General features: G+C 43.2%; 1 protein-coding gene and 1 long non-coding RNA gene across 5 annotated transcripts in view; one reads left to right on the top strand and one right to left on the bottom strand.

Moving 5' to 3' along the window:
• Window positions 1-17,908: 17,908 nt before the first annotated feature.
• Window positions 17,909-25,515, bottom strand: LOC125641625 (uncharacterized). Of its 2 annotated transcripts, none has more exons than XR_007358102.2 (2): window positions 24,918-25,515; window positions 17,909-20,506 (listed from the first exon to the last, which is right to left on the bottom strand). It is a non-coding gene; the product is annotated as an uncharacterized LOC125641625 (long non-coding RNA). The 2 variants fall into 2 exon arrangements; XR_007358101.2 differs by lacking the exon at window positions 24,918-25,515 and adding an exon at window positions 23,759-23,884.
• The window catches only part of JADE2 (jade family PHD finger 2), a 152,324-nt gene continuing 147,940 nt past the window's right edge, over window positions 22,992-27,375 (top strand). For 2 of the 3 annotated variants that reach the window (XM_048861814.2, XM_048861810.2), the window contains exon 1: window positions 23,462-24,041. The gene's annotated coding sequence lies outside the window, so the exon portion shown is untranslated. Of the gene's footprint in view, window positions 23,248-23,461; window positions 24,042-27,375 lie in introns of those variants that run through there. The other variant, XM_048861811.2, reaches the window with a different exon arrangement.

The raw sequence follows: 27,375 nt of genomic DNA, 5'->3' as shown, positions 1-27,375 counted from the left end.
GTGACTGTGTTAGACTCTGTCCAAACATAGAAAAAGTCACTGTCCCTTTCCTTAATAATAGTCACAGAGTTACATGTTGTCCGCCATCTTTCTGTCTGCTAACTGTACTGTTTTACCATTGCAAACTGTGCTGTACATACAATCCCTGATTCTTACATAGCTGCAACCTGCAATCCATTTTCCTTACTGATGCACAACAGATTGAGAAATGTGGTATAAACATTTTCAATCCCACTTGTATAACAATAATCTGGGTTACAGTTGGGTTTAAGAATCAATTAAGGAAATGCCACTTTTTGTATCTACCCTGCTGGTATCCTGGAAGCTCTAAAAGCTATGTTGGTTAAGTAATTCATTTTAGACTGCAACACTTTCAGATATTTTCAGGAGGCTCATGGAAGGAAATCAATTACTGTGTTTGACACAGTCTAGTGGGTAAAACGTCTGAAGAGTACGAAGTCCTAACTTACCAAAAGGATTAGAAAATAAAGGTTGGGGTTTTATTTCTTTTCTGACGCAACTCCATTGTTTATTTTGACATTATTTTTATGATCTTTGCTCCTACAATACATATTGGTGACTCATAGTGAAAGATCTGCAATAATGTTTCATTTCTATGAAGTCACTCCATAATCACTATTCATTGCCCAGTCTATTGCTGTTATAGATATTTTAGAATATGACCAGCAGTGAGCTAGAAGCCGTAGAATTATGTGTAACAGAATCTGAATCAAATGAAATGAGCAACAAAAGAGCATAACGAAGCACATACCAAGGGCTTATATACATCCTGCATATGGTGTTAGGATGTATTGTAGTACATCAGAAAGCGTATGTGTAAATTCAGTGACATACTATGTCATGTGATAGTTGTTATTAAAATAGATTATTGTCTTCTTCCTCCAGTTCAGATCCTCACAGTTTGCCCTCGGTTATTGTGCAGTCCTGTGCTATAAGTCGCAGTGACCTTTCACCCTCCATTTAGCTTTGCATCACAAACTGCCTTTCTGACATCGCTTTTTTGTCTTGCACATATTGTAAAATAATATGTCTTAATCTATGTTTGTAAGGAGATGAAAATCTGACAGTTTATTTAGGTTACCTGATGTGAGATGTTGGGTGCTGCCCAATAATAATGAGTCCAATCCTGAGGGCTTTTCTCAGTCCTTACTCATTATAGGGGCATCCCACAGGACCAAGTCCTGAGTAAGGAATTTGGTATTTGACCCAATAATAACCCCAGTGACTTTGGTCAGAATTTGATTCCAGGTTTTTAGTTAGAATTGGCATTTAGTGAGCCTCTCACTATGAGGAAGCCTCTCTCATAGCAAACATTGGCACTGGACAACAATGCAACAGAGAATATCTGGAGAATGAACGCTGGCTTAGCAGTGTTACACAGCCCCCTCCCAAATCCCATCCATTTCTCAGCTGTTGCCTGCCTTAGGTCTTAGCAAAATCATATTTATTTACTTGGCTGCATTGCTTTAATGAAAAAGCCACTTAAAACAAATAGAAGGAAGGACATTTGCAACCAATTATGTTATTGCTGATCAGTCAAATTGCCTTGGAAATTACATGTTAAAGTTCATTTTAGGCAGCTGATAAATTAAGTAGTAGTCTGGCACCAATATTCAGTATCAGATTAATAAATCAATTTAGTTTCAGTCAGAATGGCAGAGGGGAAAATATATATATAAATAAAATGATGGTTAGTTACTGGGCCAAACTCTGTGCTCACTTATATGCCATGCTACCCTACTGAAGCCAATGGAGTTGCATTAGTGTATAAGTCAGTGTGGAATCTGGCTAGCTAGTCTGTAAATATACCCTTGGGCACATTTAAAATCATGTTTTTTAAACCTTTATTTCTCACAACCACAAGGGAAGTTAATACTCCAGCATCTAATTCAGGGTTGATCAAATTGCCAGCTCGAGATCTGTTTAGGGGGAATACTTGTACACTCTGGCTTCTGGAGAGGATTGTAGCAAAATTGCTGCTTTCTCTTCCATGGCAGATGCTCTTCTTTGGTGTTTTATGCACAGCTCCTTTTTGTTAATGAGTTCTGACATTTCAGCCTTCATGTTATAGAGTTGTTTTAGAATAAAGGACTTAAAAAGCCAGTCTCTTCTGAAAACAAAGTTTGATTTAAATTAATGTAATTAAAACAGAGAAGTTTCTAGCAATCTGAAAACTATCATACAGGGCTAGAGCCAAGATTACAAAGATTTTTGAGCTATGGGATCTACGTGTCACTCACTTCCCCCCAAAATATCAACCATTTATATTGCCTGTGATCTCATATTTAATTCTTGTTAGTGTTTCTGTGCGGTTTTAAGCCGCCCATGTGCTTTGCACCAGTGGTGACTGCATTCCAATTGTGGGCCCCTGTCTGCTCCTTTTCCACCTCACAGGCGTGTTGTGAGGCTTAATTAGTTAATGGGACATATGTGTTACCCACTTTGAGTACATCCTTGAGCCCAGTGGGGTTTCACACCTGAACTGAGAAAAAAATTTGTCTTACTGTGTGAAAAGTGCTTCAAAATCCTCATAATAAAAAAATGCTACATTTTGTGAAGTGTCATTGGGCCCAATCCTACCATCCCTTTTCAGTCTTTACTCATCATTATTAGTAAATATTTATATAATGGTAGCTCCGAAAGGCCCTAGTTGGGACTGGAGAACCCCACTGTGTTCGGCACTGTACAGAAGCGCACTCCCTGCTTGGAAGGGCTTGCAATCTAAAGAGGCACACTGTCAAGGGGTAGGAGATGGGGATACAATATACAAGCAGTGAGGAATTGACATAGCTTTGTTAGTTACATGGATTGTAGTTGTAGATCATCTGGCCTATCCAAGATCATCCTCCAAGGGACAGTACAGGGGAAGAGAAGAAAAGGTAGACAGAATAAGAGATAGATTGACAACATAAAAGAGTGGACAGCAATGGACTTCGCAGAGACTCAAGCACTGACACACAATTGTCAGGGGTGGAGACAATTGGTTGCTTGCTCATCAATGATGGTACCCTAACAACCAATGCGGTTATGGGAATGATGATGATGATGATAATGAAGATGTTAGTTACATGGATTTTAGTTATTTGGTTTTTTTTTAATTGAGGGCAGAGGTGGAGTGAAAGAAAAGGAAAGAACGTGAACAGGGACAATCACATCTCACCATCCCAGCCATGCTCCATGCTGGGTTTTGTAGGCATCCCAGCAGAGGGGAATGTTAAGGAAGGATGTAAAGGAGGATAAAGCAGTGGCTGCTGGGATTTTATCTGGGAGTTCTTCCCACATACGGGAGAGTGTGGGGGAAAACAGGGAGATGTTTAAGGAAGAAGTTGTGTCAGTAAAGGCTGGCAATGCTGGCGGAAGGCTGTGGTTGATGGCATGGTACATTAGTGGATCAATTAGATAGGGGACTACCTTATGAAGGGGGTTAAAGATAAAGACAAGAAGCTTGTGTTTGATGCAGAGGTGATGAGAGAACCAGTGGAGGGACTCTCAGAGTGGGCTGATGAGGTCCTTGAGGGTAGTAGGTTTGCAGAAGTCAAGGCCTGAAAAGAGGACACTGTAGTAGTCTAGTTGTGATGAGAGTTGGGTGAGAGTTCTGGCTGTGTATACAGAGACAAAAAGCTGGATTTTAGGGATGTTGTGTAAGAAAGAGTTGCAAGATTTAGAAATGTCCTGAACATGTGGATCCAGTGAGAGAGCTGAGTCAAAGATGGCACCAGATTACAGGCCTGAGAGACTGGGAGGATGGTGGTGTTGTCCACCGTGACAGAGAAAAGGGGGGAAGAGGAGGATTTGAAGGAAAGATCAAGAGCTCAGTTTTGGCCATGTTCAGTTCATGCAAAGACCTGTTGAGCCACATGGAGTGGAAATACAAAGGTAAGGGTTCCTGGCATAATGCCTCTTGTGTCTACACAATCTGCAGGCATGAAGGGGGTCAAGCCTCTCAGCCCCTACTTTGTGGGATCAAACCATGCCAAACCGTGACAGAAGAACTACAAGGTGAATCTCTGAGTTTCCTCTTCTGTATATGGGAGTCACCTGGAGTGCCTCTAGAATTTATTCTTTGGGGGTGGGAGGTTTGACCCCTCTGGAGTAGACCAATATTCTATCTCCTAAATCCATAGATCCCCCATGATCCATGTAGATCTCAGGGATGCCTCAGAGGAAAAGACCATCCACACAGAGATCCCTTATCTTTGTTCTGCTGCTCATGTTCCCAACCCCTACAGGAGCTGTGTTTTTAGGGACTCCTCTGGCCACTGCTGCTCTCAGAACCCCAATCTGGAAAGGAAGGTGGTTTTCCGTGACCTGGAGGGGGAACTGTGTCTGTGGATTTGATTAGGAGGAATCCAGCATACACAGATTATAATTCTTTAGCAGGTACATTAGGGTGTTTTCAATTCCCTTTTCTTTCCATTGTGTTTGACATTTCTGTTTTTTTTTTTCCTGATTCCTTTTTGATGAAAGAATATTCATTTTTTATCATTGTTTTTCTTATACGTTGTCTTGTGTAATGAAATATTAACAAAAGTGGGTGACATTCAGGGTTAGAAAAAGACCCCAAACTTTCCAGTCGATCCAGTCCTTTACAGTCTGTAAACATGTGCAGAAATCTCGCACAAACAAGCTTTCTCTTGAGATTTCAAGTGCTTCATGCTACAGTTATGAAAGAAATACTATGAGAAAAGTTTTTCTTGTGGTGTTTTATTCTTTCCGATTTTGGTCAGCACTCAAACCATGAATTGCTGGGGTGCGCAGAAAAGAATAATAATTAAAAATAGATGTGCAGTAAAACGTTACCAAACCACTGAAAAAGGTTCCATTAATCTTGAATTTTGCAGAAAGTCTGGTTCTTATTTTCAAACTGCTTTGTCCATTCCTTACAAAATACGCAATCTAATAATATCTTCCCAGGATACAGAATGATGAGTAGATTCAGAATTCAGATACGGTTCTTCATATCTGTCCAGTCAACGGTAAAAGATAATTAGCTGTTTGCTCTCTTCCAAATCTTTACATCTAGAAATGGCACAAAGTTCATTTGTTTCCCTTGATTAATTTATTGGGGTTTTCTTTCTGTTTCGATTTTTTGTTTGTGTTTCTAGTCCAAGGAGATGGTGGAGAAGAGATGTGTGTAGCTATGGTGAGGAAATGGGGGATGTAGATATATATGCACGTTGTATTTATAAACCAAAACTCAGTGGGTGAAACTCTTCCCCGGTTACATCAGGGCACCTTGTAGCTTTATATGGTACAACATGGAGAGAAAGTGAAATCCTGACTCTATTGAAATGAATGGCAAAACTTGCACTGACTTCAATGGGGCCAGGATTTCAGTCAGAATGTTTAAATTACTATTGCACTCATCATATACCTCCAAGAGCAAAGACTGACTCCCATCAAAAACACAACGTTGCCTTGTGATCTTCTCCAAAACTGCCAACAAATGTATTTCATTTTACCACTCAGACACATTTATACGAGCTGTGGCTTTCTGTCTGGAGATGGTCCTGAATAAAAATCTCAGCTCCAAGCTATATGACCTCCTGCATGCACTTCCATGTGGGAATTCCTGAGCTCTGCAGGGAATGGTGCTGCAGGGAGGCACTGCCAATGTTACCCTTCACCCCCTGCCACCGAAGGCCTGCCCCCTCAACTCTTCAAAGCTCCAACCAATGGAGGAGCAACCACAAGGGGACAAAGAAGGGAAGACAGTGGTTGCAAAGGCAATACTCCCCAGTTCTTCTGGAAAGCAGGAAATCTGCTTGTGGAGTGTACCTTTCACATGTGGATCCTTTGGGGCAGTCTGGCAGACAGATAATGCATAAAGAACCGTGGGAAGGGAATGGCTCTGCCCCCTGGAGAATTGTCTTCTGCTGCAAGTTCTATGGAAGGCAGCTGTGTGGCCAAACAGTCTCTTGAATCTGGTGTCCTCTAGTCAGTGAGGTTGTCCATTGTCAATACTTCTGGAGACCCATAAGCTCAGAGAAGGAGGTTCTCTTCCTCCCAAATCATTTAATGGAGTTTCTGGCTAGCACCAGTAAGTGTGAGATTAATGGCTAATGTCTGTTGCCACTGGGAGATCTAAAAGCATTGTTAGAGCGATTTCAGCTGAGGCCAATATTTGGGCTAAAAAGGGCCTGTGCAATCAAATAAGTCCATTAGACATGACAATGTGTTTTAGTAAGAATACTTGGCAATTATATAATACTTTTCATGCCTAGATTTCAAAGTGTTTTGCAATGGTAAGGACCTACCAGTTTAGTGCCACTGATAGTCATGGTTATTATCCCAATTTTACAGATGATGCAACTGAGGTATAGAGGTGAAATTACTTGCCCGAGGTCACACAGTGACCCAGTGGCAGAGCCTGGAACCTTATATCAGTGTCCTGTCCATTGAAATATACAGCCTCCAATGTTATAATATTGCAAGTGAACTGAGAGTTCTATAAGAGAGTTGTCTGCTGCACAATGAGAGTGGCCAGATCACTGAGCTTCAGTATGCACTCATGAGATGACATATTTATATCAGGAGAGGTATCTTAAATAGCCTTCGATTCAAAACGTTTCACACTCCTAACCCAGAAATACTGTATTTGTATAAGAAGCCAACTGAGTGAGCAATATCTGCTTCCGCAGAGACATCAAGTGCTAGAAGTATTTTGTAGTCAACCTGCTGCTGATCCTGGGCAGGGAAGATGCACCTTCCTCAGAAAGCTAACGATGAAAGCTTTTGTGGCAACATCTGTTCTTTGAAAATGACAAAGCCGAATCATCGGCACAAGCAACTGTTCTGCTATCAGGCTGAGTGATCTTTCAAAAGCAATTAACACCACAGCTTAGAAAAAACTGCACCAACCCAACTGTAGTCTTAAACCCTCTTTGTATGACTATTCCAGGTCTCAATCTCATCCCCATCAAATTATAACTGTGAGTTACAGAGAAATTTTTTGGAGATTAGTAATGTGTTAAAGAGACTTTCACCTTCAAGTTGCTGATTTGAATCCAACCCAAGTTGGTAGTGATCAACAGTAACTGCCATCAGATGGTTGTTCAATGATAGTGTGAATGGAGCTGGGGGTGTTGGCCTAATTCCTACTGGACAGGTGTGCACATAACAAAAACATGACAAGTGGCACTACATTGGGTCTATGATTGTCATCTCAACAGTGAGACCAAGGATGGACTAGTATGGACATTGAACACCCCTCTGCAGGTAGGACCTCCAGCTCAGGGTTAGGATACATTGATTGGACAATGTGTAGAAGCTCGTAGAGCTCCTGCTTGTGCTGTATGTGTTCTGGGCTTCCACCAAAATGACATACATTTGCAAATATATATACAACTGTAGAATTGTAGGTCTTTCAGATGTAGTCTGAGGAAGTGGGTTACCAACAAAACACTGAGTTAATATAGCTTCTTTATTTACTGTGAGAATCTGAACATCACACTCATTTTCACATCACCTAATATTAAAATCCAGGCGTTTGGGTAAACTGGTAACTAAATGCCCCAGGGATTTAATTACTACTACTCTGTAATCAGAACTAAAATGTGGAGAAAGCTGTAGCTCTCAGCTTCAACAAGAAATGTCACTCTCTGCAAAGCAGTCAATAAAAAGAAGATACACAGCACACACTCAAATTTTGTGGTCCTTCCCATAGCTGAACTTGCAAGTCTTCTAACAATTTTATTTCAAAGCTCAGATTTTTCCTTAGCTATTATCAAACTTCACAGTGTCTTGTCACTATGTTTTAATTTTGCTCTGTCTATAATTTCAATCTCAACATGTGTGGTATTGAATTAAAAGGAGCTTGCACAGTTGGAAACTGAATTCCTGTTTTTCCAATATTGGCAGAAAGCATTTGTCTGACCTGGTCCAAATTGTCCCTGATGATTTAAGCTTTGACCAGTGGCCTTAGAGAAAGAAGTGACAAAAGCTAAATGGTCTCCTTCCACAAGAAGGCAGACAGAGCTTGGCTAATGGGGTCTACGTCATGTGACAGTGTTCTCTTTTTCTTGGATGCTTGTCTGCTGGAGCTCCTTAGGGTCAGAACTCGGTAGGTTTAAGGCAAAGGCCAGGAGGGAGTTGATTAGTGGACCAGCATGGCACATCATCCCCTGCTGACCCTGCAGCTATCCCATAGATAATGCTTGAAGTATCATGAATTCTATTCTGTCCCATCCATAGCTGCTATTCCTCAACCATGTGAGGAACTCAGGAGCATGCTGTCAGCGTCAGGGGACCAGTAGGGCAGCACAGAGGGGCCAACCCTCCAGTTGCACTCTTTTGTCTCCATAGTTATAGGGTTTCCATTCCCCACAGGGGCCATGAGAAAGAAGCTGAGAATCCTCAGAGTTCGGAGGATGTACTCCAAAATCCCTCCCACCTGAGGGAACAAATGGCTACACAGTGCACCTTCTGGAGGGAATTCCCTAGGCCCTTTGCCCATTGTTGTGGGTCTCTGCAAGTGGGGATGATCCAGCTGTAAATTCTTATGTCTTGCAGTTAAGATCAGAGAGATGACATGGCTCATACTTTTTTTTTTTTCTTGTCAATTTCTTAATAAACTAAGAGAGGGAGAGAGAGACTTGGCTCCAATACTGTCTGCTCTCTCATTGCCAAAGGAAGGGTTAACTGGTTCCCTGTTAAAAACAACCCAAGTTGCATCCTGCCCCTATCTGCCAGAAGAAATAAGAGATGCCCTATTAGCAGGCCTTGTACAAACAAAGCATTGGCCTGGTGAGTGCCAGCTATTACCATCCAGTAGCATTATTTGTTTTTCCATGCTCTTAATCTTATAAACTGAAATGAGACAGCTAAAAGGGACTTCCTGAATGTTGTGTAACATTCTGTACGTGTCAAGGTGGAAGACAAACAAACCTGACTTTGAACCTAGGAAAATTTTCATAGGCCAGGTAGATGTCTGCAGGAGTCTTTCCAGGGAGGCTATGTGCTTTCTCCCTTAATGGCTGCAGCCTGCAATGGGCCTTCACTGGCAGTTAAACCCTTTCAGAAAGAGCCTAGGAAGCATGAGATTTGCGTCCTCCTAAGTGTGCTACTGTTTGCTGTCGGTACTGGAGAACCCCCAGAAAAGAGCTGCAGCAGTAACAGAGGTCTGATATCTCACTGTGAAAAGGAGGAATTCTCTAGTTCATACGTAGAGAAAGGGGCCTAGTTGGGCTTCAGTGATGAATTAGAGGCTTTAACAATTCTTATTTTGGATCACCAAGCTCATCTCTCTCTCACTGTAGCATACAGCTCCAAACAAAGAGAAAGTAGATTGCTTTTAAAACCGTCACTAAGAATCCACCAACTGTTTCAATTCTTAGCTGTCATAAGCGGTGTTTTCCTTGTTGGGAATAGCACAGAGAGGCCGGACTTTGCTCTCCTCAGCAGCAGAGTGTGTCATTGCTGAGAACAGACCCTTCAATGGATGCAGCCAAGAGGCAGCAAACTCATTTAATGTAAGATGTAGATTCTGTGGTGATGGGCACATAGCTAGCTAGCAAGTTAAATAGAATCTGGGGTACTTGAAGTCATAAGGTGCTATACTATTTATCTGTCATATTTTCTTCAGCTCGCCCCCCTTCCTAGCATTTCTTTTAGTATTTCATAGGTGGTGTTTTTCAAACAGGTTTTTAATTAGCCAGTGACAGTCCTGCCGCTAATCACAGCAAAACAAGTGACCTCTCTTTGGCCTTCATCTTTGGGGCAGCAAGGTGGACCCCCATCCCAAGGAAATTTGGAGCTCACGGGCCATCCTGGTCTCCCTCTCCTCCAACAGGACTAGAAAGAGAGGAAACAACTCCCAGCCAGACCTTCTTCCCCCACTCTGCAGGCATGACCAGAGAGTCTGATTTTACCCTTGCACATGGGTACTTGAGGCTCCCACTTTTGCTAAGGGCCCTGCAGATCATAAGGCCAGCCCTGGCTGGTGCAATTGTATTCTGACTCTATTACCTATTCCAGTTTGGGTTTCTGCTGCTCAGACTTCATTATTGTAAACCCCATAATATCTGATTATCAGCTGCCCAGCCAGACCAGATACAAAACATCCTTGTGGATCCCCAGCAGCATCACAGAGGGATAACTTTCCTGACCTTAATGCAAGTATGCATAGAGGGGGAGGAGAGAGAGAGCAAGCATTATGGAAATAACAAAGCAGTACTGGGCGGGAGGCTTTCCACTGCTGCAGCCCCAGAAAATGGAAAAACTTTTCTACCCTGACTGCGTGAATACCTAGCTGTTGTAACCAACAAGGATATGGGGAGATCTGCAATGGCAAAAGTTTGCCATCCGACAGGACACATCAGAAACTGGCATCCTCATGTGCACTAACCCCACGCAAGCAGATGGGGATGGTTCTGGAAGCACAGCAGACTGAAAAAAGCATAGAGCTCTTCTCACCAGTACAGCGATTGTCCAGGGCTGTACAGCATACCAGCCTGTTCAGCTTGCAGTGAATTTGTAATGGAGCAAGACAGTTCGGTGCAGCCCTTGATGGCCTGGTTTTGCTCTTACCCTTAGGTTCTCTATTGTCATCCTAAGGCTCCTCCTCCCCCCAGGATGAAGACGCCTCCAGATGGACTAGGAGGCTTATCTGCTCTGTCTGTCTGGGTGTTAACAGTCTATTTGCATAAGTACCCGTCACTATCACATGCCATGTTTCCTTTGTGTATTTGTTTGTTTTTTCCCCTCAGCAGTTTGGCTTCAGGCGCTCGACCCTCCCTGGGGGACCTTACACCAAAGCAGATGAGGAGGAAGTGCAGGATGATATATATATATTGGTCAGGGTTCCCATCCCTTCTTTTCGGTTACCTTTTCTCTTGGAAATTAAATGTGTAACTCATGGGATCTTATTTTCTCCTGATTATAGAGATAATTGAAAGTGAAATCTTCCTTCCACATCTCAGCAGCTGCCACAATTAGTGCCCTGAGGCTGGGGTGTATGGCCATTGCTGGGAAGGTGAATCTAGCTTTTGGGGCATGGATGGGGACGGGAAGGGCTAGTGCAAATGACACTAAATTAGGGCGGATAACCCACCACTCCCCCCCACAAACTGTAACAAACTCAGCCTTATGTGATCCAAGGAGGGGAGAGTCCCAAAGTCCCTTCTGAACCCTGGTTTCTCATGTGACAACACAGAGCGCTTACTGTTAGGCCACCAGGCTGAGATCCCATGAGTTGTTATAGTAAAGGCACCATAGCTACAGTTCTGCTCTAAGTGATGGTGACCCTGGACTCACCTTCCAAGGTAACAGCTAAACTCTCTTTTTTCTGGTCATTAGGTCTGAAAGGTTTTTTCTCTCCATAACAAGAAAGTCATTAACATTAAACTTTAGCTACCAGGTACAATTGATCTGAAAATTATAACCTCCATAAAACATGTATGTACTGCATACCAAATGTATTAGAAGTCTGACATGTAAGAATTGCCTCGTTGATGGTTGTCTGTCTTTCGTATGACAAGACTTCCAAAATGTATGTACTCTTACTTCAGGTATTCCTTTGATGGGAGAGATGTGCAGCATGAATGCTGTTACTGTGGTCGATTTCCTAAAAGTAGTCTCAGTTCAATATCTGATGTGTCCCCTATCAAGGCCTCTGCCCTGCCCTGGCAGGGAAATGGACTTGATGATCTAATAAGCCTTTGCCATTTCCTACTGCGGTGATATTTTACAAATATGGGGCACAACCTAGAAGTCCTCATAGTTTTCATGCAGGCCTGACTCAGGCAAGCACCCATTGACTTCATTTTGCCTTCATTGAGTTTTGTCATCATATGGAGTTAGTGATAGCTAAGCAGGATCTTTAGAATTTGGCACAGATATATTAACTCTTGAGGTTACTCTATACCTCACTGGCAGAGTGTCTGTGTAGGTAAACCATCATCATACTATCTAGGTGCCAATTCAGCAGAATAACCACCATCGTGCTAACTATACACAAATTCAGCAGAATAGCAACTGTTTGCAGGTTTTGATAATGTAATACGTTCACTGCAATAGATACAGAGGGTCTGGAGAAGAGGGAAGGTTTGGAAGAAAAGATAAGGAGTTCAGTTTTTGTCATGTTTAGATTAAGCTGCTGACATGACTTCCAGGAGGAGATGTCGGAGGCGCAGACTGAAATGTGAGTTTGGCTGGAGGGAGATGAGTCGAGAATGGAAAGATGGATATACAGATTTATGAGACATTAGTTTAAAGGTGGTAGTTGAAGCTGTGTCCATGGATGAGACTGCCCAAAAAAGGGGGTAGAGTGAGTAGGGGAAGGGGAGAAGGAGGTGTATGCTAAAGGAGTGACCAAAGAGCTAGGAGAAGAGCCAGGAGAGGACAGCAGCATCAAAACCAAGGGAGTGTAAGACTTTGAGAAGAAGAACTTAACTGACTGTCAGAAGCAGCAGAGATGTCAAGGAGGATGAGGATGGAGCTGGGGCCCTGAAATTTGTTCATGAAGAGGTTGTCCTTGAGGAGAGCAGTTGCAGTGGAGTGGAGAAGATGGAAGCCCAACTGGAAGGGATGCAAGATGGAGTTACAGGAGAGCTGCAGACAGCTCAAGCTGTATACAATGTATGAAGTGAGCTGTAGCTCACGAAAGCTCATGCTCAAATAAATTTGTTAGTCTCTAAGGTGCCACAAGTACTCCTTTTCTTTTTACAATGTATTCAGTAAGCTCAGAGGGGAAGGGGAAAGAGAAATGGGACAGTTGTGCAGTAGGTGGGGTCCTGGGTGGGTTTTTGAGGAGGGAGAGTCAGCATGCTCATTCTGTGAGGAGAAGGCACCAGGAGAAAGTGAAAAGAAAAGGAGTACTAGTGGCATCTTAGAGACTAACCAATTTATTTGAGCATGAGCTTTCGTGAGCTCCAATTTATTTGAGCATAAGCTTTCGTGAGCTACAGATGAAGTGAGCTGTAGCTCACGAAAGCTCATGCTCAAATAAATTGGTTAGTCTCTAAGGTGCCACAAGTCCTCCTTTTCTTTTTGTGAATACAGACTAACACGGCTGCTACTCTGAAAGGAGAAAGTGAGACATTAAGGAGGAGGGTAAGACGGGGCAAGGGAGGTCAGGAGGTGGGAAGGAATGGAATAGGTCTCAAAATATTTTCCAGAGATGGGTGTCGTTATCCCTATTGTACAGATGAAGAAGCTGAAACAGAGAGGTGAAGTTTTGCCCAAGATGATACATTGAGTTAGCAGCAGAGCTAGAAATAGAACTCAGGTTTCTTAACTCCCTGACACGATCCCCTCTGCCTTCAGGTGCTCAGTACCTCTCAGGATCAGGCCCCAAAGGGGTACATTTAATAATGGATGTTATTGTGTAGGAGCAAAGTTCAACTATAAGAGAGACTCTCTTAGAAGCATCTTTTCTTCCCATTCCACATGTAACCAAGTTCTGCTGAACACTAATCTCATAAACAGAACTTTGTTTTTAAATTCTATGCAGAACATTTTTTTTTTTTTACTGTAAAGGCAATACCTGTTGATTTAAGAAAATCATCCAAAATTGTGGGTGTATTCAAGAGGACAGGTTCAGGAGATTAACCCAAAACAAAGAAATGGGACCTGTTCTTTTCTGTTCACCGGCACTAGTGCAAGTGAGACAGAATGTGTAAGAATTTAATTCCTTTAGACATGCATCCTGAAAGTGTTACACTTACAATTTTCCTTCACAGAGCCAAATTTTGTTCCCAGCTATACCACTGTATATCCAGAGTAATAGAAATGAAGCCAGTGGAGCTATTCCAAATTCACACTATGTAAATGAGATTAGCTCATATTCTTCATTAGCCCTATCCTGAAGTATTGTGCAGTGTTGCTGTGCACTATTAAACGGCTGTTGAATTTCACATTGGGGTGACTGCATTTCTGTGGTGAATTAAATGATCCCTATACATAAGGCAGCATTCCCCGCATGCTCTGCATTGAACCAATTGGCAAACTTTCATTGATATCACTGGGAATTATATGTGCGCAATATGAAACTGCAGTGCAGGAAAGAGATCCAGTGTAAATCAGATGGTGATGTCCACATGGTCTGTAACTCATTTTGCGAGGCATTTTGTGGTCCCTTTGAAAGAATGGCAGTATGGGCTTATTTCTGCTCCCACTGACTTCAATGGGAGATACGAAGTTTGCAACCAGATCTGGATCAGAACATCTTCAGGATTCAGAGGAGTAAAGGATGGAGGTTTTGGACCCAGCATTTTGTTTATTGTCAATCTCTAATATAAAATGTTAATTGTTAACTGATTCTCCAATCCTCAAAGGGCACTTTGCGCCACATAAGCATAAATAAGGCTGAACACTAGTGGCCTGATTCAATCCCCAATTAAATCAATGGGAGCTACAGGGTACACAGTGCTTTGAAAGCCAGGTCATGCATTTACATGACTAAATATGGGGAATGAAGGATCAGTATCAACTCCCACTGGTTATAACTAAACTCTTGGATCAGCCCATCTCATTTTATTTATGTCCAAACATTTGTTGTAATGGAAGTAAATTTACTATAAAGACACTTTCGGACAGGATAATGAAAATAGAAGTGTCTACTTCACCATTTATATTCTATAAATGCCTCAGCATTTATATTGCAACAGGAGAAGATTCAAGTGACATTTTCTGATAAATACCACATTAGACAGCTGCAATTTACAATGCATATATTTTTAATGGTGCTTCTAACCTAAATTAAATGCTCCTAAAATATGGTACTTATGGAAAACAAATGTGTGTTCTAGCAATTTTGTTGTTCAGGGTACACTATTTTTTAAAAACATCTTTATCCTGTCATACAGTAAATTATGCACTGCACTTTTGTAAACTTTCCCCTTGGGAACTTATTCACTGAAGTGGAAATGTCTTTTTTACATGTTCATACCTCCAGAGAAATAGAATGAAATATATACTGAGCATCTAGAGGGAATCCATATAGAATATGGAATTTGGGCAGTCTTAATGCCTGTATTGTTTATGTGTCTTACACTGAAATGGTGCATTGATGGTGGCTCAAATCCTTAGTCTTTGACAAAAGCGGGAAAGTCACTGCATTCTATAAAAATACTGGACAAAGCTGGTGTTTACTCATCCAACAGTGGGAAAGAACATCTACCACTGGCATCTCATCCCTCACTTCCACAGGAAGTGATGTCACAGAGGGGGAGGGATAAAGCTCCACTTTTTCCTCACATGCTGCTTTTGATGTCTGAAAGAGGGAGCCTCATGTATTGCTCCCCCTGCCCTCCCTGTAGGAAGTGACAGCAATGGAGGGGGGAGGGGAATAAAACTCTGCTGGCCTCCTTGAAAGTTGCAAAGGCCCAGGAGGCAGGAGCTGCCTTTGCAAATAAATGGCTCTATCAGAGTGAATTTAGGCATATGCCCAGGGAAGTTGAGGGCCCACACCAGCATGACACTCCCTTGCTGGAAGATGATGTTGGGGATAAGGGGCTGCTTACTTTCCCTTTTGTCCATGCTATTAGGCTCAAATACCTTTATTTTTTGTCTTGTTTCTTTTTTATTTATGTTTCAAACCATCTTTTTACAAAGAGTTGGCATACTTTATAAAATAAATCCTTATTTTTAATGTTAATTTATTATAATTAACAAGACCTCTTATAACTGCTATTATGACTATGTAAACTGCTCAGCTGCTCCTAGCACTGCTCATTTTGGAGTCTACAAAATTTTCCTTTATTCGTCAAACGTCTTAAGTGCTGCACTCAGTTGTATTTTAAGGGCTATTTTTCCCCATCATTGTATTTTAATTGTAAAAGTTTAAAATGTCTCCAGAAAGGGAACTGAGGAATAAAAGTAGAGTTACAAGGAGAAAGTACATTACAGCGGAATCTACTGTGATGCCTAAAGTATCCATACAAAGCAAAAGGAGATATAACAGGTCTCCAATCACAGCCACAGCTGTTAAAGCCGTTCAGCTCTCTGACAATGCTTCTGATTTCCCTAAAACTACTTCTACACCTGCGGTTTCTTTGAAAACTGTAACTCTTGCAATGCAGGGATTGAAGGAAAGGTTTGCTGTATTTGAGTCCAAATTAGATTTGCTTTCTAATAGAACTGCACAGGTAGAAAACAGAGATGTCAATGAAAAGAATTTTGAAAAATTGCAGAAGAAATTCAATTCATTGGAATGTGAACAACTTTACACACAATCCCTTATGGATGCGTGAATGAAAGATTATTCCTTCAGATGCAGGAAGACTGACATTGCTGAAAATGATATTAAACAACCAATGCTAGGATAGTCTTGAACTACCTGTGGTGGGGAGGAAATTTCTTACTGAATATCTGCTTTTTTCTTATTTTATATCTTATTTTGACCCAGCTTTCTGGTAACTAAAGGTATTTGGGATTGCAAATAAAATCTCACAATCCTCTAATCTGCCAGATTAAGTTTTCCTTTATGGTAATTCTAGTACCTCAGTTTCATATAGAGAAAGAATTATGCAACAAGAATGGGAAGGAAAAGGGATTCTTTTATATAATGACCATACGATCCATCTCTCCCCAGATCTTTCTATGACAACTCATGCTGGAAGATGGAAATATTATTATTATTATTTATTATTATTTTATTATAACATAACAGATCTTGTTATAAAGAGGACGGTGATAAATTGTTCTCTTTATCCACTGAGGATAGGACAAGGAGTAATGGGCTTAAATTGCAGCAAGGGAGATTTAGGTTAAATGTTAGGAAAAACTTCTTAACTGCAGGGGTAGTTAAGCACTGGAACAAATTACCGAGGGAGACTGTGAAATCTGCATCATTGGAGTTTTTAAAGAACAGGTTAGACAAACACCTGTCAGGGATGGTCTAGATAATACTTAGTCCTGCCTCTGTACAGTGGACTAGACTCAATGACCTACTGAGGACTCCTTCAGTCCTACAATTCTATGACTCTTGCTTTCTGTTTTTCTATATCTATTTATTATCCTGCAAATTTATACCTGTTTAAAAAAAATAAAAAACACATAGCCCAAATCCTCAGCTGTAGCCAAAGAGTGGACATTACAAATTGGGAGAGGGATGCACAAGTGGCTTTAAGCCACCTTTCTGCTTCTCAATCCATCTTGCTATGTGCCAATCTGGTCTCCTGATGTAAATTAGAGCAATTCTTAGATGGCTCTAACTTCTGCTGGCTGCCAAAGGCCTCATGAGGCAGGTATAGCAGGCAAGAATCAGCAGGATCATATTGCCTACAACAACTGCAAGTTGTGTAGTGGCAGAGAAGTTGCTATGCCAGCTCTGTGTCATTGAGGATCTCCACATTTTGATGATCCTCCAATGGCCAGCAACCCTGGCTTTAGGCCACTTTGTGCTGATAATGTGGAGAAAAGCGGACACACTGCAGCTCAGGATCTGAAACTTATGTGTTCATTGCAGTGACTGTCAGGAGTTTTGGAACTCTCAAAGAGTAGTAAAGAGGTTGTTTCTGAAGGTCTTGAAAGTGATCTGCAAGAGATTTCAGATGCTATATTGCAATTTCATATTTTGTGGAGAATACAAGCTGTTGAGTCTGATGTTAATAGACACTGCAGATTTTAAATCTGATCCACAGACAGAGTTTGTTTCTCATTTCTCTTATGCGAGATCTTGTCTGCCCCAAGATGTATAGTGGTCTTAATCATGGTGACAAGGATTAGCATCTGTAATTGTTGTGAGATAATTTAGATGCAGTATTTTATGTACTTTGTCTTTGATGCTGTTATAATTTCTGAAATTATAAATATATTTTTACTAGATATAAATAGCCAAATCTACCACTGAAGTCAATGGAGTTGCACCTGCTTATGAATGCAGTTAATGTGTTCCAAAGTGTATTAATGGGCATCACACACAAATAAGGTAGATAACAATCTCATGGTGCTTTTGGGGACCCATCTTTAGTCACTGAATTTAATTTTTAATGCAAATCATATAAAGCTAAGCTCTTAATATAAAAACATCCTGTTAATGCTAAGTATGTGCTCATCATCCAAAGGTTATCTTTTTTTTCCTTTTCTTTCTTTTACATCTTATATCGTCAAATGTATAGGGTGTTCAGAATTTTCTGCCATTTATTTTCGTGTTGTGCTGGTTTGTTCAGACTTCTGAGTGTCATGTTGATGGATTTAGCCTCTTTCTCTATTGTTCTGCTGTCTTTTTCTCTATCCAGATGATGTCCACATTATCACTTGCATTGGGCATTGTATAGGTGGATCCCTAAAGCATGTCCAAAATCTGTCCATTGTCATCTTCTTACCATTTTTGATTATTTGGATTGGTTTGCTCTACTTATAATTTCTGGTGTTGCAAGAAACACTTTCCAATGGACTCTGAAGATATTCTGAAGGCATTTACTTTGAGATGAGTTGATTTTCTTGTCAATTTTTGGTGTAGGTTTCTATGACTCTGCTCCATAAAGGAGGACAGATATACTGCCGGTGCTAAAAATTCATATTTTTTGTCAGTATCAATCATGTTACTTTTCCAAATCTTTTCAAGTTTATGAAAGTTGTTTGCTGCTTTTGATAGTTGTTGCTTGACATCTAGCATAATGTCACCATCATTGCACATCTCACTCCCTAGATAGATTAAATGACTTTTTTTCTTCTAGTGTTTCTTCATCCACTCTTGCTTTTGGTTGCTTTTGGGATGTTGATAGCCATATATTTTGTCTTCTGGTTGATGAACAAACCAACTTTTTTGCTGCCAAAAGCTTGGTTTTTTTTCTTCCATTAAACAATGCATTGAACTAAGCAGGACAAGTTATCAGCAAAAATGAAGTCATCCAATTGTGCTTTATCAATTTATAAAATTCCTCAGTTGCCTTTGGTGGTTACTTTCTTCAAGATACAGCTAATGACCAGTGCAAACAATAGTGGGGATATAAGACACCCTTGCCTTACTCAAGTTGTCACTGCCAACCATTGGCCGATGTTGAAGGTCACACTTTATATCTTTCTTGGTACGTTCCAGGATGATGTTGCACATGGTTTTACCAGGCACTGAGAGTAACATGATTCCTCGCCAGTTACTGAAGTTGATAAGGTCACCCTTCTTTGGCAATTTTACTATGATGCTTCTCTTCCACTGAGTTGGGTTCTTTTCTTGGTTCCATATTCTATCCAAAACACAAGGAAAGTCTGTAGGGGTGGTTTTTGTTTTTTGTTTAGTTATGCAAAAATAAGTACTCACACTGTTTTGGTGAATGAAGATGAAAGAAAAATGTTGCTGGTTTCTTCCCCAGAGATCACATTTCTTACTTGTCACAAAAGTCCTTATTTAAGCATTAATCATCTTAGCCTGTGCTGTGTAGACAACTCTGTTTTTTTAGAGGATTTGTACTGTTATTTCTTCTACAGTGTTAATTATATATTACACTATAAAAACTATGTTAAAAGAACTTCATTAAGATTGCAAAATAAAAAATTCACCAATTAGGAAATGCTGGAATTCAAGTTGCTTGTGCAACCTTAATTCAGCCCCTTTGTGCACACAGAATCATAGAAATGGAAGGGACCTCGATAGATCATCTAGACCAGTCCCCTGCACTGAGGCAGAAGTAAGTATTATCTAGGCCAGGGGTCGGCAACCTATGGCACGCATGCCAAACACAGCATGTAAGCCAATTGTTAATGGCACCCTGCTATCTGCCGGACCTGGGCAGACAGCAGCGTGCCACTAAAAATTCTGCCCGGCCCGGCCTGCTCTTTTCCGCCCCCCGCACCTCACTCTCTCCTTGCAGGGCAGGCAAGTTTCCCCTTCCCCCCGCCTCTTCCCCCAGCGTGCTGGGTTCTTGCCCCTCCTCCTCTTCCTCCCTGCGGCTGATCAGCTGTGAGGTGAGGGCAGAGGGCTGGGTGTGTGTGAGGAGGGTTCAGGGGTCAGGACAGCGAGCTGGGGTGTGTGAGGGGGTGCAGAGGTCAGGGCAGAGGGCTGGGGGTGTGCGCTGGGGTCATGGGGGGTGCTCCTAGCCCCCTGCCCTGCTGGAGGGGATATGACCTGATTCCACCCCCTTCCCCAAGGTCCCCGGAGCAGAGAGCGTGCTGCGGCTCCGCTTTTCCCTTTCCCCCTCCGTAGCAAGGGCCGTCAGCTCATTGTTCAATGTGTAGCCTGAGGCCTTATATATGGCACTATTCAAATCCTGCTCTGAAAACAGAATTATTAATTTCCTCATGGGCTTTTCCATGGCACTCATCACTATAGTATCCAAGTGCTTCACAAACATTAATTAATGTAAGACCCCTATGCGGTGAGGGGGTAGTATTATCCCTGTTGTACACATGGGAAGCAGAGACAATTAAGGTACAATGCATTCACTAATTTTGGGTGTCCAATTTAAGATGCCTAGGCACTTAGCACAGAACACTTAGCGTTATATAGCACTTTATATGTTCAAAGGAAACCTTCCAATGACTTCATTTACAACTCTGAGTGGTCACTACTTCTGCAAATCATCTCCCAGGTTCTCAAGTTTGGTACCTAGAAAAGGAAAAACACACAGTTAGGTACTACCTCTGAAAAGTTTGGTTTAAGTGACTTGCTTAACATCACCCAGGAACTCTGTGGCAGAAGCAGGGATTGAATTCAGTTCTCCAGAGTGGCATTCAGTTTCCTTAATGATGAGATTCCTCCTTTCTCTTCCTACAATCCCCAGCCTCATTCAGTACATACTTTCCAACTCCTGCTACAAATGAAACAGGGGTCCTACAGAAAACAACCTTCTTCACTGCACTGCCCTGCTCCATCCCCGGAGCAGGTGCATCCTGTGCACTGAATGAGGCAGGGGTTGTGGAAAAAATAGTATGTTATCATGTAATTATAGACTGTATCAAACGCATACACACCAGGGGAGCAAACTGAGGTTGCACAAGCAAACTTCAGCTCCAGTCTCACTGGACTCCTTGTTTGAGTTACTCTGTTTCCTTCTATCTGTTCTGGCTTTTGTCTCCTCTGCATTTGAATCAGATTACTTCTTCCTCTACAATGCCTTGGGTGCAAGCAGGAGGGGATTGTTGAAAACACAGAAGAGACAGCTCCCTGCTCTTTGTTCCAGTGCCTGACTCAACTCCAGCCTGGAGTAGCTGGGAACAGTCATTACAAGGAAAACTCTCCTGAGCCAATGTATATTGCGTTAGGCTGGACCATGCTCAGTCTCTCTGTGGCTTGGCCACAGGATTAGTCTCGTCAGCAGCACTAGGAGCTGTGAGGGCACTGAGCATGCTCAGTGAGGATAGAAGCTTAGGAGACTTTAGCTGTTAAAATCAAAGAAGTCTCTACTTCGCGTGTGCAAACTGCAATTTTACAAGGTTTATAATATGGGCAAATGTGGGTGGATTTTCACAGGGATGGCAAAAGGCACATCCTAGACACAAAGGCTATCCCTGCCCGCAGCAGATTTCAGGTCCCTGCTCCAAAGGATGGGGGCATTCAAAGAAAAGGTCTCAAGATGTTTTTAATATGGGCATAACAGTGTATTTTTCCCTGACTTTGTTCTTGGATGTGGCTGAACTGTATTGGCTGAACAAAACAATAGAAATAAAGCAGACACTCAGCGACATCCTCCCATTCCTGCACTGCAAATGGTTACAGGTTGACAAAATAATAAACTGAAAAAAGGGTCTTATAATGGGAACCTTTATTAGAGGAGGTGTTGCCAGCCCAGTGTGTAACTATATACATCAAATTATTGATGAAGTTAACAATCACTAACTAATAGGCAGTTTTAGGTCTAATAAATGCAATAGAACTCTTCCTAACAGATTATGTTTGAAAGGGGAAAGTGGACTCTGTTGTTAAATATACTACAGTATTCTGCAGCAATGGTGCTGCAGAATTACGCAGAATTACAATGATGCTGCAGCTTACAACAGAGTTACTGTAGTGGTTTTTGACTGTTCCTGTAGAATACTACAACATATTGAAGGGTAAGGTCATATATAGCCTAGTCAATTTAATTCAGTTAGTGAAGCTTTTTAGTTTAAAACTATCAGTTCCATATTTTAGTAGCAGTTTTTCAAAAATACCTTAATTTGAATTCTCATCCTTCCCTTTTGGAATTGTAAAACATCTCTAAATTATTTGACAGGATCTGTGAGCAATCAGAGGCAAATTGAAATAATGAGGGAGCAGCCACTGTATATGAGAAACCTAACCAAATTGCAGGGTATATTTTGAAGAAAGGTCTCCATTAGAGGGGGAGAATCAGCGTAAACTGCCTTAAACAACCAGACAGTTTAGGAAGGTTGGGCACCTCCTCCCCCCACTTCCTCCCCTCCACCCAAGATCCCTCACTGCATAGAAATAACTGTTCTTCCCACAGAGTAGGTGTCTAGTTCAAGCAGCCAGCGGTGGGTGTGGCCAGCTAGATACTGGAGCAAGCTCCTGCTGCTACACCACCACAGAAAATAGAAAGGCAGAGCAAAAGCAATAGCAACAAACCCTTCCAGAAATCAGTAACCGATTGAAGTGTATTTTTTGTGCATGACAAGGTCACACTGACAACAAGACTGGAGAGCTGTCTGCCCTCCTTTCTTGGAAAACTGTGCAAAGTTTTTTGTGTTTTTAACCCTTTATATTTCTGCAGTTGGGGGGCGGAGGATGTGGGCGTGTGGGAGAAACAGCCCTAAGAAACCAAACCGAACAGCTCCTAGGGCACCATCTGAATAGAGTGTTTTATTTTCAAACCCCCCACCCCTTCCCTCCGTTGCGACTGCTAAAAAAACAAACCCAGCATTTAACGGCCCCTCCCCCGCAGCCTTCTCCAGAAGTGATCAAAATAATAAGGGGGAAAATCCCGTTTCCTAAAGCGGTGGTATTTCAGATACCCTCATCGTCCCCCTTCCAGCCACCCAACGAAGTTTGTTTGTCTAGAGGAATAGCCTCCGATTGCATTTTTATCCTGATCTTACCGCCCTCCCCCTTCCCCACCCAGCTTGCACTTTCAGGCACTTCTGGGCAATGCAAGCCCCTTTTTGCCCCTCACGAGGGTCTCCTGCAGGATTTTTTTGGGTCCCTCTTTCCGCCTTGCCCAGAATCTTGTTATTTGCAAGAAACGTCTTTTTGACGCAGGAGAAATGGCAAATTTTAAGTACGTCATTAATATGGCGCCAAAAGATTTTTTTTAAGTATAAGCTTATTTTTTAAGGTTGCAGCAGCCCAGCGTACGCCCGTGCCCATAGCTCGGAGAAGAGAGGGGGAGTGAAGCAGAGGGGGGAGAGGAGGTAAAGAAGTGTGTGCGTTCCACGGCTCCTGCTGAGTGTGTTGTGGTGTGTGGATGTGTGTGCGTGTACGCGGCTGGGGATCATTGCGAAAGCGACCTGATCAGACTTGTACAGTGTGTGTGAGCAACCCGACCCCGCTGCTAGAGACCCAGAGCAAAAGAGAGATGGGGACCCAACGCATCGGGGGGAGGTGAGCAGCAAGGGGGGGGGGGAAGAAGGGAGGGGGAGAGAAGGCAACACATGCACAAACACAACCAGAGATGGGACCCATGTCTGCTGCACCTGGACCTGCTGCTGCCCAGGAAGAAACAACAAACAAGAAAAAAAGAAATTGAAGAAAGATTTGGGGGGAAGTGAAATCATTCTTGATCATACTAATAATTTTAAAAGTCACTTCTCCGGTCCTCCCACCTGCCCCCCTCCTCAAATAAAAAGGTCAGCAGAAGAAGTGGTCGTTGTTGCAAAGAGATCCTAAGGAAGTCTGGGTTAAAAAAGAAACAGAAACACGCACATAGGGCTGGATCGTGCACAGAGCGGCCATCTCGGCTGGAAGCAATTCTTTTGGGTTCGCATCCATGGAGTTACTTTGTATCCACTCCTAAGAGGAGGGTGTCATCTTCGGATCCAGCAGGGGGGTTATTTCCCCCCCTCTTCATAATGATACCAGATTGATCGTGCAAAGGGGGTTTCCTGATCGTTTCAATCGCTGGAGCATCCCCCCGCCCCCTCTCCACACTCCTCTTTTGTAACCTGAGGGACAGTCTCAACTCTTTGAGGACACTCTCCCGGCAAAGGTAAAGGATGAAGGAGGATTGCATTTTGGATGGCTTTAATTTGCAGCTGATCTTTATTTTGCATCTCTCTGGCTCCCCCCCCCCCCCATTTCGCTGGGCTGGCTGCTAGGAAGGAAGGGGGGAAATGTGCAGCATTTTACCCAGATCGATTGCGCATGTTGGTCGCTCATGTTTTAAAGAGTAAAAGGGAAGCAGCAGGAATGTAAACAAGAACTTTTAAAGGGTCGGCGCAGAAGGGTTTTTTATTTTCCAAATTAATGACTGCGGCAGAGCTCACCCCAAACCGCCTCTGGGTTGGGGAGGGGGGAACAGCACAGTTAATTTTTTGCAACGGGCAAAGCAGCCAGGCATCGGGGTCCAAAGGGATCCGGATGGTTGGGGTCGGGAGGGGGGTGTGCGCGACGTGAAAAAAAAAGGGGGGAAGAATCTGTGAAATGTGCCACAGGAGGCAGCGAGGGCAGCTCAGCAAGGGAGAGACAGGAGTTTCATTTTGTTGATACGCAGCACGTTTTGGAGCCTTGCAATTCTTGGAGCTGGTGCACATGATCCGCTCCTCTCACGTGCTGGGGCTGCCAGGTCCCTGCCAAATCGTGCTCAGACCCAAACAATGCACCGGGGAGCGGGGAGGCAGGCAGCCTTCGCCCCGCTGGCGGCGGTGGCGGAGCCCCGGCTGCGGAGCAGCCTGGCTCGGGGCTGAGCTCCCTGGGCGCTCCGGGTTTGCAGCCCTGCTGTGGCGGGTGGGGGAGGGCCAGCGAGCGAGAGACGCACGCTGCTGGGGGCACGGCGAGGTTTGGGAATGGAAATGTACAGGCAGCGGCCGCGGCAGTCCGGCTGCACGTTGGGGACAGGACTGTAGGGGGCATGGCTGTTGTTTACCTTCTCAAACTCTCACGGTTCCCGGCGGACTCCTCTGGGGGCGTCTCATCCTCTCCTCCATCTCTGCCCGCCCAGCCCCGAGCCAGTCTCCGCTCTCTTGCTCATCCCTCTTTCCTTTCTGCTCCCGTGCATTCCCTCACACCCCTCCGCGCTGCTCGCTCCTGCGCTCTGCCCTTCCTCTCGCTTTCATCCCTGGCTTTCTCATCCCCTCCATTCCTGTCTCCTGTCCAGTCCCTCTGCTCCGTGCAATGCATCCCATTCTCCTCTGGCTGCCTCTCTTGCATCCCTTTCCCTGGCTTCCTGGGTTTGTATCCATTCTCTTTCCTTTTCTCCTGTACCCCATCTTCATCCCTCTTGCCTGCGGCTGCCTCTTGCTGGCTTGCATCCTCCCATTCCCTTCTCCCTCCTGCCCCCTTCATCCTCTTCTCTGCCTCTCACTGCCCCTCTCCTTCTGGCAGGTGCTCATCTCTCATGCACAGCAGCCCCTCCTGTTTGTTTTCTGCAAGGGTCACGTCTTTCTTCCAGGAGATTCATTCAGCAGCATTTGAGGGAATCCCTTTAAGCAAAGATGGGAACAAGAAGTCCTGACATTGAGCAACAAATATTCCCTCTCATCCCCTCTGCTCTCCCCATACAGCCCCTCTTCTCTCTCCATTTGCTGGGGGAGAGACATAGACATCCTCCAAAATGTCCTTCTCACTTTGGGGTTTCGTTCAGACCTGGGCACATTAATACAGCCCTTCCCCTCCTGCTCTAATACAGTCCCCCTGCCCCCACCCTTCTCTGTGTCTCATTATCTCACTCTCATCTTTACTCTTCCATGCTCCAATCCCTTGTACACATACATGCTCCCACTGGTTCGCCCTAATTCTCACACCCAGTCTCTTATAGCCCTTCTCAGACATGCACTCCATCTCTACCCTTCACTGCTAGAGAGAGACCCATAGTCTCCCACTGGCCTCGTGATACCCATGCTTTCTGTTCCTGCCAGCATCTCACTGGCCCCCTGGTGTTTACCTGGTTTCATTCTTTTACTGATCTATCTTCCTCTTTCTATTTCACTGGTTTGTCTACTCCCCCATCCCTTTCGTGCTAGTTTTTGCCGACTTGTTCTCCTCTTTCCCTTCCTCTAGGGGGAAGCAAAATGCATCCGAGATAGCATCTTCTTCAATGTTTATTTTGCAAAGCAGGTACCCTGCTCCCTTGTATCGCATGTGCACATAGTTTACAGAAATAGGAGTGAGCTCTAGAGAAGGTTTATTTCGCTCTTGAATGACTGGAGGGACTGCTGGGGGCCCATCAATGTCTCTGGGGAATCATTTAATGATCAGCACTTACCTCCTACTTGCACAATCTTGACCATATTTTTTACAAATTGGTTTGTCTCTTTGGTGGAGCATCTAATGGGATTTTAATTTTAGGAACTGGGTTTACATTTAATTTGGAGCTAATTGCCTTTTCGAGTGACAGTGAATCCATCTGTCAACCTTGAAAGGTGCTTTCAGAGTGAAAAGTGTGGGAAGTTCGGAACTGCTTCTGCAGGGTACAAAAGCTACTGGATTTTCAGGCTCAGGTGCAATTGTGGAAAGACCCCTGTGTGTCCCTAAATCCCATTAATCTTTTGAACAGCAAGTGCAAATCTCAAACTACCTGGCAAGATGCTCTTTCCAAATACCAAACCAATTTGTTTTCTTCCCTTCCCCCACACCATCTATCATTATAAATAATGCAATTACTGTTTTAAATCTGGATCCCCCTTACCAATGAGATCTTTCGAAATGAGGATTTGGCTCCACATAAGGTGGAGCTCAGCCTCTCTCTCGGGGTAAAGAGCCTTCTTGGTTTTAGGAACAGTGTTGGACCTTTAAGCATTTATTAGCCATTGAGGTTAAAGTAATTGCGAGCTAGAAGTAAAAATAGTTTGCAAAAAGGCTAGGTTTGTTTTTTGGTGGGAAAGATCAGGTGGGTTTCTGAAAATCAAGGCTATGTCCAGAGTCTGAGTTAAGGGTTATAGGCAGGGAGGTGAAATTAATTTAATTCAATTGTGATTCTGCTAATAGAGCATTTGGCACGAAGCTCTGAAAGTTGCCTGACGTGGTCCTCAAACTGCCAGTTCAATAAGGATTTGATCTTGTGGGATTTTGTGCATGCTCTGCAAGGTTCTGAGTGCCCTTAACTCCCCTGGACTTCAGTTGGAGTTGAGGGTGCTCAGCAACATGCAGGATGGGGCCATTGATTCTGTACACAGCATGCAGTGCCCATCCTCATTTACTTTTCTCTCTATATTTGTGCATAACGAATTTTCAGTGCATGACACCCTCTTCGTGCCCAGAGTAACCTCTCTGATGTCCGTGACGGGTTTAAACATGTGGAGAGAGCTGGTTAAAGAGAGGATGAAAATAAAAGTCAGAAAAGGAAAGGAAGGTCATAAATATGAGTAATAAAGAAAAAAATCCCC

This window comes from Caretta caretta, chromosome 8 (genome assembly GCF_965140235.1).
Source record: "Caretta caretta isolate rCarCar2 chromosome 8, rCarCar1.hap1, whole genome shotgun sequence".
In the NCBI taxonomy this organism is placed as follows: domain Eukaryota; kingdom Metazoa; phylum Chordata; order Testudines; family Cheloniidae; genus Caretta; species Caretta caretta.
This window is presented reverse-complemented; position numbering and strand designations above follow the sequence as displayed.